Here is a 15,821-nt window from a genome sequence, read left to right on the forward strand (position 1 = left end):
AAAAGCTCCTCTTACCTGAAAGCATGTTTTTTCTCCTATTTATTATTTTGTGCAGTTTGTACACAAGACAACAATGTAACTCTTCTTAATCTTTTTAAAATTAAATGTGTTTATTTATGCTTTTTATAGCATGAAAATCAATTATAAGGTATTTTACACAATTGTTGTTCCTTTATAGTTACCAGAAAAATGACTGATCATGTTCGGGAATTTCCTTCAGCTGTTTTTTTAACACAAGCTTGTATGTATTTATTATTGAGTCCTGTGGTTGGAAAACAAACAAACAAAAAAAACAAAAACTGTCCTTCTTTATGACTAGTTGACTTTCCCGGGTCTTACAATAGCATTTTCCTACAGTGAAAAGCCTCTTTAGTCTTTCCACTTCTATAAATTCCCCTGAAAACCTCAGCTTGGGAACGCCACGTGAAGACATCTGTTTCGGTCGTGTCTGTTTCCGTACGTGATTATTAAGTGAAATTACTGCTGTTTAATCCAATATCCCTGTACTTCTCTTATGATTTACGTGTCGTGACTGTAGCATGACACGAGGGCCTTTCATCTCACATATTCTATATAACATTTTCAAAAGCATCTGAGGGAAGAGAGACAAGTAAAGTGGAATCACTGTAAGCATGTTTGCTGTTTATTGTGTTAGCATGTTATGTAACAACATTTAGCAGAAGCAGAATATTCTGTGAGGTTTTTTTTTCCAGTTTCAAAAATCTAGTATGTAAAGTGTTTGGCAATGAGGAGATACCAGTGAGAGACTTGGGGGAAAAAACACAACTTTTACTCTCTAAACGGCGTGGCATACTGCCCTGGTTACCATGGCTATGAGAAGGGTTTGAGAGCACATTAATCATGAGGATGTAGGTTTGGTTCTCTTATTCATAATAGAAGCACAGAAACTCCAGCCGTTCTTTCTGAAGCTAATTTATGATGTTTAGGACATTGGTTTGTAGATCATGTGGGATAACTCTGAGAAGTAGGAGAAGAAGGAGAGATTCCAGCAATTAGTCTATAGCAACAGACTTTTTTGTAAGGAAAAAGTGTTAAGATAAAGACACTTCTAAATGTTTTCCTATCAAGTTAACTTCTGACCAATTTTTTTTCATATTTAAAAGTTGTGTTGAGTTATTAGCGGATGTCAATGTGTTCCTGTGCTGGAGGTTTTATAGCTTAATGAAGATTAAACGTCTTGAAAAAGTTTGGCATGAGAAGACGTGTTCATTTGCCACAAAGGCACATTTGGCACTCAACCAGCCAGTTCTTAATTGCTCAATCTGGAAATAGTAGATGATGCCTCATGTCATTGCACCTATACATGTCTTGATTAAATGGAGCTCTTTGTGCCCACGCATTTTACCTAGGACAGAGAGGGAGCTGATAAAAATTAGATAATGCATAAAGAAGTATCGCTCACGCTGTTGTGCCACTTTTCTGAGCTGCTATTTTTTCCCGCTTTGTCTTTGGTCAGAGACAGCAGATTGATGACGGCGTGACAGAGTGACATTGCATTCTGGGAACTCAGGACTATGGCCATAAATCCATGGCGATTCAGCTTTACAATGGCCCACTGTCTAGCCATCAGAGGGGTAGGAGGTTGTTACTGCAACACCCTAGTGAGCTGCTAGGGGACGACTATTGTGCTTCCTCGAGGAGGAAAAAAGGGGTAAAATGAAGACACCAGGGGGAAATAGGCAGGATGGTAATGAATTATGAAAAACTAATAGAATTGAAAAAAGAGGAAGGGGAGACAGAAAAACCTCTATGGTGAGTGGAAATTTCCCACACTCTTTAGACACTGTGATTCTTTTCAAGTAGATCTTTCAAATCTGAACCTCTGCTGTATTAGAAAGCAAATAAAACACATGGACAAATAAACACTCCGAGTTCTTTATTGACCTTGGACAACCAGCTGTGTTGTGAGTGCAGCTCAACTTGGCTCTCTACACCCTCCCTCAATTGTGTGTGTGCGAGCAGAACACAACTCTTGAGTATGAGTGCGTGTTTTGTTCAAACTGCATAAATGTGGTACCGTGTTCATTGAACAGCTGCCATTTTACAGTTTGTTTGGTTTTTAAAAAGTTGGAATCCTACTAATTATACCTATTAAAAAATATTTCATGCATGCTATAGTTGCAGTAACACATTCTATTAATTGGCCTTGTAATATTGAGGACTTCACACAATTATATTTACACACAGTGGAGAGGATATGATTTAAATACTAAAGTTTACCTGTGGCAATCCTACGTAACAGTATTTTAAGGCTACAACCCATAAACAGCGTCCCAGCAAGAGTGACAAAAGACTGAAGCAGATCCAATAAAAGCTGGAAGGGAGTGTGTTGCATTATCCAAAGTAGGTGGGACACATCTGTGACTACAGCCAGAAAACATCTGAACTGCGTCTGTATCTGTCTGCTGCTGTGATCCGGGTTAACCCCCTCCCTCAAATAACACAACTGAAACTAACGCACTGTAAAGCAGTGAATTCCAAGCAAGCTGATAGCTAACCAACATCTTTTTTTCTCTTCCTGAATAAATGGGCACAATCACTGAGTGGAAAATATTTCACTCCTCTATTTGATCACCACAAAGACTCTTGGTGATTTTGGCTCAGTAATGGGAGCCATACCTCAGCTACTAGCATTCCTGGAGCGCTTTCCTTCTTCTTCAGCGGCTTTACTGTATGTCCTTCCTCCTTCTGCGTGATCGGGCCTGCACCACTTGTCATCTCCCTGGTGGCAGCTTAGATTCTCCAATTTTTAGGTTAATTAATCAAAAATGATTTCTTTTCTCATTAGCCATGCAGTTGGTTTGCAATCTGCAAAATCGATGTTTTACAGATGTTTCCCTGGGTTTTGTTTTTCGAGACGGTGCTGATTTTTATTGGGTATAGATTTAAGAGGGTGCTGAGGGATTGTGAGTTAACTGAGCTGCACACAATCACACACACACACGCAGCCACAGACTCACTAAATGCATATTATAAACAGTCACAAGCCCAAACAAACACCTGCATGAATACAGGACAAAAAAACAATCGCATTCAAACTCAGCTCGGCTCGCGCTTACTTCCTTTTAGTTGCCCCAAATCTTAAGAAAATACAGTGTTGAATGTAATCTGCTCATCTAACTGATAGAAAAACAGCAGCTCTCTCTTTCTCCATTTTGGTTCGCCTGTATTGAGTCGATTGTTGCCAAACCCAGGGGGTTGAGCCACACACACTCTCTCGCTGGGAAGCACTCTTTAATCACGTAACAGCTTCTGGTTCTAGTTCCTGTTGGTTGTAAACAAATGTAATGTTGCATTTCCTGCAGTCTAGACATAACAACAAACCTGGCAAAACCAGAGAGAGGACTGATGGCGGTTGCTAAGGAGTGGCTGGCACAAGTCGCCAATCCAGGGTCTGTGGTCTGATGGAAGGAACACAGGGGTGAAGACAGCTGAGGTGTTGGGCATCGTCTTTGGTGTTATTTTGAGCTGTGCATCTCTGAGGAATGTCACAAGTCTTGGGTGAAAGCTTGTTCAGCGTGCTATTTGGTTTAACATGATTTTTTCCAGGTTTTAAAGACGTGTACAGTACTGTACTTTGTAAACATTTACCCTTTTTTTTTTACCATGTTTCCACTTATATATTTCTGCGTATAGTAGTTATAGAAACTTTCTGAGTCTTCTGTGTGCCCATTGTGCCATCTGCTATGCAGTTGTTCTGCCGTGCCTGTGTGTGTGTGTTTGTGCCTACATTTGTACTTGTGTACACCAGTCCCCACCCACCGTTCCACTCAACTACACAGGAAAAAGAAGATGAAGCAGAGGAGCAAAGGAGCCCAAAGAGAAATTATTATTGATTTAATCACATAATCAGCCGCAAACACTTCAGGCCAAGATAGCAAATCCATAATAGCCTCCCCACATAACCACCTTTACAAATTTACCATCAAAGCCCTCCACGCACACACCGCAAACACAGGAACCAGGGGTCACCTTCAGTCGCTGGCAAAATATTGACTTTCCTAATGCTTCTATATGTTTTTGAGTTAAGCGTTATCAATCACCGATAAGGGCTTGATGTCTCTGAAACATAACTCCTGGTTGAGGGATTACAGCATCGCTTCTCTCGTCATAATCTAAGCATATCTTTTCAGACAAAAGGCGAGGACGGTAAAATCAATTTCGTCAGAAGCAGACATTTCCCACTGTGCCTGGTCTGGCCTGTCTTTAGATAAAGTACACCAACTCTGCGGTAACCTTTGAGACATCATGAGTTGTTTTTGTAAAAGCTTTGCTGTTAGCGCCTCAAGGAAAAAGAGTTTTAATTAACACTGGGGGAAAAAAACACGTATTTTCTTTTATTTCTAATCTGATTTCCCGGTTTTACTGAAATTATCTTAAAACTCTAATGATGCATATCCTTTAAAGTACTGTAATAAATTATAAATTAGTTTTGTTGAATGAATGAATTTCACTCCTAAAGTCAAAAACAAAAGCACAAATACAAAAGCTGTTGTGTCTTTTTTGTTTCTATTAATTGTGCATAAGGCAAAAAAAAGTTCTTCTAAAAAAAGTTTTGTTTGAGTGAATAAAGACCCAACAAATGATAATTTGACGTCAATAGGCTGAGCTCTGTCTTCATGAAATAAACATAAAAACACTTCCAAATTCTCTCCCTGTTTTCAGTTTGTTGCCAAAAAGTAATTTAAAGCACCCAATGAGAGTGGGTTTTGTTACCTTGAGAGCAGCTGCAAGGCTGCTGTGAGGAGCTCGGGAAATCTCTCGCAGTCTTTCGACAGTCTGTGCTTATGGCGATATTTGTTTTCCAGAGTATGTTTTTCAGAGCATGTACAATAGATGGACAGCCTTGCATTGATATGGTCCAGGTCCAGGGCTGTTTATGAAACTACCTCTGAAGGTTTTGGTGCTTAATATTTCAATGAAATCTCACTGTCATTTGAAATCATGCTGCCTGCTTTAGGACACAATCGAGGTACAGGAGTCAAAAAGTAGATGTAAGATACAGTAGACAAGTATTTGCTCGGATTATCGACAGTTCTACATTTATAATAACTGCGGTCTGCCTTTTTATTATTAGTATTAGTATTATTATAGTAACCAAATAGCTGGATTTGAACTAAAAGCAGGAAGAAAAAGTTTAACTCCAACTGCTAATACTTTACTTCTGTATGCCTTAGAAAGCTATTACAGTCTATACAATAGTTTAGACTGTTTGAAATCTATTGTTAATTTCACCCATAGCAGCTGCTCACTGTTCAGCAATCTAACTGTTTAATAATAAGACCCAAACGCTAAATTTTCCACAATTACACATATGAAGGGAGGGGAGAAAAATAATCTAAACCGCAATCTTAACGTGTATTATGTATATATGTGTTACTTCAGATGGAAATGAACATTTAAAACCCTGAAATATCTGCCCCACTCTGTTGTTCGGTACACTAAGGCACACAATTTGTCTGATTTTGTGTGGAAAGCTAACAATGAATCTGATTCAGATTTCAACACTCCATCAACATCCATCTCTCCAGTGATCTATCCATTCAGTCGCCTATCCCTGTCCATCTAGCCCAGGGCTATGGAAGCCTAATTGTTTACCAAAGGGTTGCGGCTCATTTGCTCCTGGAGATTGGGCCTAATTAACACTAACTTATCTGAACACCGAGGAGCGCTGTCCACTCCACTTTAATCTAATCTGTACTCTTTCAAAAAATAATGAGATCATTTACACCTCATTAACGAGCAATGTAATGTCTGGGCATTAATCATAATGATTGCTTATCATTTCACTTTGCAATATTATCTCCTCTAATGAAACTGTTCACACAACTGCCAAGAGGGCCTTAATTGGTCGTGTGAAATCACAGAGCACCCAGCAGCTTGCCGCACCGTGTGTGAAGTTCTAATTTGCATGGGTGGGTGGGGTGTGGGGATTTGAGGGGTGGGCACGAGGGGATGGCATCACTTAAGAACACACAGAGAAATGCACACACAGGCACGGACGTGATGGAGTAAATGGAAACGTGGTGGGATCGTTTAATAAAGTGTTATTATTGCGTGGTGCTGTATGCAGACAACAATGCAAGGAAATTTGCAAACAGTCCGATGAGGTCAAATAAAAACCTTAAACTTGATATTGTTTAGACTTTTTCCTATTTTTTAATGTTAGGTCTCAAAACTAAATATATGCTTCTGATGTTTGCTGTTCCTCTCTCTGGCATAAGATCCATGCCAGTGGTGGGTGTGATTATCCAGGCGACATGGCATCCTGACTGATCCCAGCTTTGTGCCACCACCATGAAGCCCAAACAAGAAAAACACCCATCCAATATCCCCGTTTTTGCATTGTAGCCTCTTACTGTATATCCACCCAGCTGGCCATCACCGGCAGCCCGGCCTCCTGGAGGATATTTTAATACCAGTTAGAATATATCATCCCCTCCAGTGTGTGTGCGGACCACCTAAAGAGGCCACGCTTGACTGGAAGGAGGAGAGCACTGAGGCTCCTCGGTGCCCCGGCTCCCTAGGCTTAGGAGGGCTTAGGTGCGGATGTCATTAACTCTTTCTCCCTGGTCAGAATGGCTAGCTGCTAATTGTGGCCCCTGGTCTGTGAGCTGAGCTTGTGTAGCTAAGGAGAAAAGGCTTGCCGTAAATTGAAATCTGAGCAGCGTGTCTGAGAATTGGGGTGACTTCCATCCCGTGCAGTTTTAAGACACAGTCATAATTCCTTCTGGGCTAATTTTATCATCCATAGAAACATTATTTTTTCTGTTCACTGCACCAAAACCTGTCACCCTTTTCATATTTTATTACACCGGATCACAATTCCAAGTAGCCAGTGACCACAGTCATTGAGTTCAAGTCTGCCAGTCTTACTAAAAAGCCTAGACTTGAGTCAGGTTGGACATTTCTTATGTTAGATTTGGTAACTAAAACTTTTTTCTTACTTTAAAAAGCAGCTTTACTTTTTTTTTAAAAACCAGTAGGCATTTTTATTTTAACTTTGTTAGAACTGGTACTTGTTGATACATGCAGCATTCATGGTTTGCACTATCATGACAGGCTGACTCTCCTCAGTAAATCCAGCCACAATTTCTGATTGTTAGGATAGAACTGTGCACGCTGTGTGTCTGCTGTTCACTGAGCTTTACAGAAACTAGCTTAAATGACAACTTTACCACGAGCAAATTAACACAACAAAACACCTTTAAGCACAATTCACTGGGCTACACACTGAACTTAGAAGATAGTATCAAAGTATCGATCCTATTGTGATAGTATTTTGATAGTATTAGCATTTGTATCGGTACTATCAATATCTGGATCAATCCACCCACCTCTACTGGGCAGGTGAGAGTACTCTTTTTCAGATGCCAAGTGATGAATCCAGATGAAGCTTCAGTAGTTTGTTTAGTCATTTGCTCGTCTTTGATAAAAACACTAATGCTAATTCTGTCTTTTTAAATATATATAAATGGTACCTTTTGTTTCATTTCACTTATATTTTTTGTAATGAAATAAGGCCTCTGGTATCTTAGTCCCAACATGTAATTGGTAATCATGCAGAACTTTAAGGTTCATTGTAAGATTAATTGTAATGCTGAGGACATAATGGACCCAGTTAACATGCAGCTGGCATGCAGATTCAGAAGTGTCCAGGATGAAGTCAGGTCCAAACACTCAGGAGGCCAGCACAAGTGTAAGGTGTCAGAAAAGTGGTCCAGAGATTAGTTTCATGTACCACAGTTCTGCCTCTCAGTGTACTTCCCTCCTACTATCAATCCTCCCTATCGTTGCCCCTCGTCTCCTCCGCTGTTCATCAGTCTGAAGCTAACTGTCAGCTCTTCTCCAGCTTATTAAAGGCTCTGGTTAACATCCGCTGTATGGCGGAGTCAAACGCCTGGGCTGGTATAACCACGTGCTGATATGATTTATTCTCTCCCCGAGGAGCCTTCTAATGAACAGAGATGTATGCTCAGCAGCCCCGTACATGTAACCTCCGTGTGCTCAGAGGACGGCTGCGCTGTAATATGATAAGTACCATGTCGATAGCCTGTATGATATGCTAATCATACTAAAACACGGTGCCTCGGGCTCTCCCCGTGTTTATTTATGAAGGCTTGACCTGAGGGAGAGCAATAATCGGCTTTTCTCTGAACTCTCTAACCCTGGGAGCCAAGGGAACCGCCAATCACACACATCTGAGTCCTATAATTCCCTCACCTCTCTCTCGCGCGCTCTCTCGCTTTCTCTCACTCTCTCCTGTCCTTCTGTTTCCCCCTCAGCTCGAGCTGAAACGGTAGATTTATGCAAACGGCACAGAGTGTGCATTTTCCTGCCCACATTTGTCGAGGGCCACATGTCAAGGGCTCAAATCATTAAACTAATTATTAATTGGGACTGACGTAAACATGCTGTCAGCAGCCTCACCGACTTGACCGTGTTCTCAGCTCAAATATAACCCATTGATTTGATGTGGCAAACATTTAGTCAAGACATCGCCACTCCTCTGATGCAGAATACATTGCAAGTATTGCACAAATATACAATTTCTTTTTGTAAACAACATTTGGTGAAAGTAGAAGAAATACAGCCAAACTGATATTTTACGATGACATGTGATATAAGTGTTTGCACGGCCTTATTACATTTGCTTTAGTAAAACCCAAACATGAATATTCACATCGAATCAGTGTCAAACTTTTCAACACTTCGGTACCCCTTCGCTTCAGCTTTCCGTGCCTTTGACTTTGACTGCCTGCGTCTCGCTATGGATTGTCTTCTCATGAGTACAGCTCTCCCGTCACTGCAAACATGAGGCTGTGCAAATATTTTGAGGGAGAAGACAGGCTGGTTTGAATGGCTAGTGGATACACAGCGTGGAGTGGATATTGCTAACAGTGTGATTTCCTCATGCATTACCATTTTATTTATTTATTTATTTATTTATTTTTTGAGGGGTGACCACAAATGACGTTGAGTGTTCAATAAGCCTATTTTTCATAAAGTCTTAGTCACAACGTATTAAAAATAAGTAGAAATGTGTCTTGGGGTAGGGTGTAAATCAGAGCTCGGGCCTTGCATCTGTGAGCTAGGAAACAAAGGTTTGTTTGTGTGCCTCAATCACTCTTGCTCATGAAAGCAGACACTTACTTGAAAAAAAAAATCCTTCTCCTTTTCTTTTTTTCAGGGAAACACTCTAAACCAACATCCTGGGTATAAATTTGCAAAACGCAATACAGGCCTGATTGTGTGTTGAGTGGATGTGGGGTGCATACGAATAGACCCTGTACCCCTGCCTCTCTCCTCCTCCAAACAGTCCCCCCACCACCACCACCACCTTCCCCCTCACCTCTTTCTGTTCTCATGCAGCCAAGTAATGTACAACAAAAAAAGCACAGCTGAAAGTTTTTTTTTAAATTTCCCCTTTGTTTTCTCGTAACAGTTTTGAATTCAGAGTTCTTGTTTGTGTTTTAACCAATCGGCATAAACCAGAAGCAGCAGGTGTTTGCAAAAGTAAAATAATAATGATGATTTTCAAAGGTTCATAAGCAAAAATGTAGTTAATATATAGTTGTACGACAGATCGCGGCACTGAAAACACTACTTCAGAAATAAAAGAAATTCTCAGCTGCTGCGTGGCAATATTGGATAATTCCACTTTAAGAGTTTCCAACTTTTTGAGCTCACACTGTTCACGCCTCCAACTTCAAATGTAGCAGCCGTCATCGCGCCATGTCTTTGGCATTTATAAGACAGGAGAATAACTTTAAATGTGCACTCTACAGTATCATAGCGATGACCGAGTCTGGGAGAATCTGAATGCAAACTCTGGGAACAAGTGAAGCTTTGGCACTGTCACCAGGTCAGCTCAAAACCCCCTCCAAGCCCAGCCCCTCAGCACCAGGTGTTCCCTTGCATTCAAATGATACTCTTATTCATAGACTGTCCCAACTGGAGTATTAAAAACTAAAAATTTGCAACTGAATGCTGATATAATCCTGGAAATATATGTCTCCATTAAAAAGTAGCCCATTTGAAGGAACAAGGCGGTCTTTGTGTGGGGCTTTATGTATATTTATCAAGGCGCTAAAAGGGAACCAGAGGTGGGGGTTAAGGAGAAGGGGATAAGGAGTAGCAGGGCAGACTTTCCAACTGTTTACATGTTAATTTCAAACTTAACAGCCCTTGTCCTGGAACTATTTATACACTGAATGCAAATTAATTTCGTCTCCCTCTGTTATCGTCCTTTTCCCCCCTTTTTTTTTTTAGCAAACACTTGACTGTTGATGGAAAAATGCTAATTAATGGGTGCTTGGAAAGTTGGACTAACTGTGCCCCTGGATTTGAACGACAGGTTGCATTTTGTTAATATGAATGCGACTCAGTTCCATTTTCGGGTTTAGCTCCATCAGGTGTCAATAATGACCTTCGTCCTGAAGGATTTTTGCATAGTGTTACGCTTTTATTGGTGGCACTTTTTTTGATTCAGGATGTTGACTCACCAAAATATGCAAATGTTGAGAAAGAAAGCTGCCTGCCTGGATGTTGTGTTAAAGCAAAGTTTAATAGAAAAGTGCTACCTACAAGATATTTTTTCAAACCACTTGTTTCATTTTCAGTATTATTTTTCACTGTAATGTAACATAAAGCTGTCTTTATTATTACTTTCTTATTATTAAATTGTGAATATTATGCTCCAAAATAAAGTTTCCATTTTGCTTTACCCCACAGGTGTGTGGCATGTGGAAAAGTGTGCAGACACGATCAACATGTGACTTATCCTATAAACGCTCTTGAACAATTGCCTTGCTAATCACATTATGGATACAGTAAGCTCAACAAATTGGTAAGTACACTTGCCTACATCTTTGGGGTGCTCTCAAGCAGATGAAGCTACAGCAGATTTGAAACTGCTGAATCAGTGTAGCACCATTGTCATAGCAGTTTACTGGTTCTGCTGTTCATTTTTGGTTGATTCTTTGAAAGTAGCTGCCGAATAACCGAGAGTGTCATCTCTCTGCCGATGACGCTTAACTATAGGTAACTAAAGGTTTTCACCTACCTGTAAGCAGAATGTCATAATATATCATTTTGGCTGTTTGCTGAATACTGGAGATATAAATATTCCCACAGATCTGCGAATCTTATTTGCATTTAAGCAGAACCACAAATATTTCAGGCGTTCATCTTGAATCAAAATGGCTTAGTCCCTAGAGTAGAAACCGACAAGCAACCTCCTGGCAAGCTCAGTTCACTGACTGGTTGGCAAATGGTGTCTGGACTTTGCTAGCCTTTACTGGACTTTGCTAGCTCTTACAAGGTGAAATTGGTCACAAAGAGCGTAGCTACCCCAAAAAACCTCCAAAAATCTATGATTTATTTGGTTGCAGATTGGCATGATCATTCGCAATTTGCATGTAAGACAGTGAATTTCCTCTAAACCTTAACCATCTAATCTCCAAGCTGTACAGAAATTTGAAGAAGGGTAATGCCAAGTGGAAGTGGAGAACATTCACTTTCAAAGTAAAAGTTGTGCCTTATTGATGCAATATTTTATCGCAACGGTAAGGTGCAACATTTATTTTTAAAGCAAATATTCTCCATTTCCTCTCTGCCTAGCACTTTTCACTACCCCTTGGCAAATCGTTTATTAGTGTTTGCAGACAAGTTGGCCTCCTCCATGCAAACTGGTGGCAACCACAGCAACCTGCTAGTGACCAAAACAATCCCAAGGAGGTTTTAATGCTGCACCATTTATCTCTTTGCAACCAATTTCAATTCACACTGGCAACTGCCAGCCACCTCCACAACCACTCATCAACTAGTTGTAAAACTCTTTTCCTTCAAGACCAGTAACCCATCTGGTAACTACAGGTCACCTGAATGGGGCTTTAGCAATTGATTTCATAGCGACTGCCAACAACCTCCAGCAGCCACCCACACCTGGTTGGGGAAGACATATTTTCCCCCCACAAACAGTGTTTGCCACATTTGCTGACTGGACTCTAGGCCTGTGTGACTGGCCCTTAACGACTTAACGAGTCAAACCTTATTGGCATTTTAATATTTATTGAATTGAAGTTTTTCTAGATGCTAGTTACAACCCGTTATGCCTCAAAAACAAAGTTTTAAAAGCTTTTTCGATTTCATGGAAGTTATATTTCTACCATTATCTTTGCTGTTGCAATGGAGTCTTGAGTGCCAAATCTATCTCTTATAATGTCTTGAATATACTGTTGTATTGAAGAGAGCAGTGTCATTAAAATCACTTGGTTTAAAACCGAAATAAAACAAAGAACAAAGGAAGAAAGACTTAGAGACCGAGAGAAAGAGAAGTTGATATGAAATGTGGTCAGCTGAACTGCCATGGCAACTGGTCAAGAGTCCACAGAGAAGGAATGTGTCTAATGAAATGTAACAATACCATCCCCCCCGCTCCCCCTCCTCGCTGCCCTCCCTCTCTCACTTTGAGTGAATGACTGAGTATGTTTTATGGTTGGAGTGCACAGGCTCGACTGCCGCTTTGTTTAGACGGGTTTCAGATGTTTGGCTCATTGTGTTTAGGTTGTGCTGATTGTTTTTTAGGCACATTTGAGTGAATAAACAAATGTCATCACTTCAGCGCCATCCTTCAAGAGCTTTTTATGTCAGTTTCAGTAAGTGATAAAACATCTTTTCACGAGCGCATATTTTCGTCCTTCGTCCTCACTTGATATATTTTTTTTGTTTGCTTGATACGAGGGAAATGGTCTCTTAGAGTGAATAGGATATCAATTAATTATACAGTCGTCAAAGTCACAAACCAAAGTGCAATACTTTAAGGGTATAGAAATTTGGATGAAGTGAAAAAGTTGTAAGAGCAGTTTGAGTGCTTCTTGTAATTACAATATAAACAGTAAAAAAAAGGCCTATTACTGAAAGCACCCAAGTTTGAAAATAAACCAATGAAAAGAGATCAGTTACTAAAGTACTATATGTTGAAATCACTCAGTTATAACATGAATGTCTAAACCTAAACATGTTGGAAAATTCATAGCAGATGCTGACTGGTTTAGCTGGTCTCTCCTCATAAACCATGCATAAATCAACCATCACTGCCGCCTCTTTCTTTCTGTCTGATTATGATGCTAATATCACCACTCTAAACAAAGAAACAAGCCCAGTGACAGAAATGAGAGACATAACGCTTTTGTTTACAAAAGAGGGAAAGTATAGAGGTATTATGCGGACTACAAGACTGTGGGGCAGAGGGTGATGTCTACAGAGAGGTTGGATCGGCCTGCTAACGTGATCACCTGAATTATGCACAAACCATTGTGTCCAAATATCATAAACCGAAGCACGAACATCCCACCCCTCCCTCAAACATGGGTCGAAATTATTATTTATGTGGCTTCAGAGCTGCAGAGAGACAATTAGTCATATTCGTATGCTGAAATTAATTGAGAGAGATGCGGGAGATAAAGACAGAGAACAAAGACAGCTTTTTGTCACTTCTTTCTATCTGACAGGGATAATTAGATATATGAAATTGAAATTCCTCACTGGGGGGTCCTATTGACAACACTGTTTTCTGTTTCGCTCTTATCCCCTGTTTCTTTTGTGCTCCTGTTTATGCTAATTTGGACCCAGTGTTTTTCCCTGACCGCTAAAAGCTGCATCCTCCCCAGCCTTCAGATTCAATTCATGTAGAGCAGAGAGTAGCCTGTCAGCTATTCACAGCCCTTTACCTGTAACACAAGGACTCGGGGAATCAGTTTCTAATCAGCAGAATTTAAATAGCTGATATATACATGTGTATGTGTCACACTGTGTGGAGCTGCAACAGTATTAATTAAATGAATTAAATATTTTAAAAAAAGATTTTATTTTATTGGATATGTGTTATTATAATATTTCAATTCATCTTTTTTAAATTCAACTTTAATTTTATGTCTCATTTTATTTTATATTATTGTTTCCTTGGTTTGGAGATGTCACCACCCGATAAATTACAAGTCGCAGGCTTTGTGACACCAGAGATATTTAACTCCAAGTTCTATAACTTCCAGTTTTCTAGGGGGCGCCCATGAGATATAAGTGAATGGAGCTTGTTTTGTTGTAATTAGGGGTGGGGTTCTCAAAACTATATTACAAAGTTTCAATAAAATTTGCAATAATATTATTTCTGGTGAAACAGGGAAAAAAAATACTGAATAAGGTTTTATTGATGCGTGTGGGCAGCAGCATTTATAAGGGTGAGTAAATGCAGGGCATTTCCATCCTTCTTTTCCAATGAGCTGCTGTCAGTGATGACACACAACCTAATTCAAAGTGTGATTCTATTGCAACAAGGTGCCAACAGCAGAAGCAGCAGCATTATAATGCAATTGTAGTGACACAGCAATATATCCAGTGACACCGCTTAAGTCAGATGTAAGCACAAACGTAGCCTAGGTAATCTTTTTGGGGGTTTTTTTAAATAAAAGTAGATGATAACACTTTAAATTTGTAGTTTCACGGTATAAAGTAGCTTAACCTTGTGAGGAGCCTGCACAGCATGTTTTGTCTGGGATGTTGCATCTTGGGTCAAGCCCCTGCTTGTCTCTACCTTGTCTGATAACCAGCTGCTTCTTTTACACTGATGTAAGCTACTGCCCTGTTATAACAAGGCTTCTCATATTTTTTGTAGTTATCTTTTGATAATGGATGCCATTGAGGGAGGCTGTCCTTTCGTGTATACGTAAATGGATATTCAGTATAAAAGTGCTAGCGCAATGTTAGCATTTATGAGACTAAATAGATTAAATCAGTTTTACTGTAAGATAACAGATAACACAATGATTTAAAAATGACACTAACACACTTACATTCACTCCTTTTGTAAAAAATAGTGTAATATAAAATATTTTTGTTTAGAGGGAGCTAAACAAGTTACCTTTGACTGCTAGCTGTGTCAGTAGCTAGCCATTGTTAGCAGGCACCAGTGTGTGCTTTTGAACTTCAGCATTATCTTTTATTCTGTTAAACCATTTGCAAAAAAACCCCAGATAAATCTAATATAACAAATTAACTGCTGCCTTTACACAGTAAGTTAATAATTCACACTCACAAACTGTATTAGTTACACTGGCCAACCACTTAAAGATTGAGAAGTAGAGCGAACAAGCTTCTTGAATAACTTGCTTAAAATTTTATGATTTCATCTATATTATACTTTACCTGCTACGTTGCCTATTTTCTAATGCCCCACATAATGACTTGAACATAAGTACCTTTGTGCATTTTCTGAAGTTCAGTCCTTTGGTTAGCATCATGTGAACCACCCTCACAGTATCAGAGAGGAACATCTGATAAAAGAACATTGTGGTTTTAGTGGAATTATGGGTTATGTCACCTTTCACCGCAAAACTAGAAGGGGCCTCTCAATAGTTTTCCTCTCACATGAGAAACAACCACTGTCATGTTTCTCACAAGTGAAGGAAACTGCTAAATGCCACAAAAAAGACCCACATAAAAATGGATTAAGCTGACAGCGTGAATTAAAAGTGTTCTTGAAATGAAAGAAATTGTATGATGTACTGTATGTATGTATCTACCCTTTTTTAAAATTTGTTGTCTGGTTTTGTGCTTATTTACTTATTTATTCTTTTATTGAGAATGTTTTTTTTTTGAGAAGGTTGGTACTTCAGCTACACTTCTGCTTTTATTATTGCACATGTCTGCCCTGGTTTCATTTTTAAGCATAAAGATCTCATTCCCAGAAAGGACCTAAGAAGCGCACAGACACTTAAGATTTTTCATGATAGATTCTCCAT

The 15,821-nt window shown here is 39.6% G+C and overlaps 1 long non-coding RNA gene across 2 annotated transcripts in view; it reads left to right on the plus strand.

The window, feature by feature from the left end:
- The window catches only part of LOC146563666 (uncharacterized), a 65,290-nt gene that overhangs the window by 19,248 nt on the left and 30,221 nt on the right, over positions 1-15,821 (plus strand). For both annotated transcript variants that reach the window (XR_014894343.1, XR_014894342.1), the window contains exon 3: positions 10,756-10,870. This is a non-coding gene — a long non-coding RNA (uncharacterized LOC146563666). The remainder of the gene's footprint in view (positions 1-10,755; positions 10,871-15,821) is intronic.

Source organism: Mchenga conophoros, linkage group LG11 (genome assembly GCF_057382185.1).
Source record: "Mchenga conophoros isolate Kocher_MC1m ecotype Shallow Benthic linkage group LG11, M_conophoros_male_GT1.1, whole genome shotgun sequence".
Classification (NCBI taxonomy): Eukaryota; Metazoa; Chordata; class Actinopteri; order Cichliformes; family Cichlidae; genus Mchenga; species Mchenga conophoros.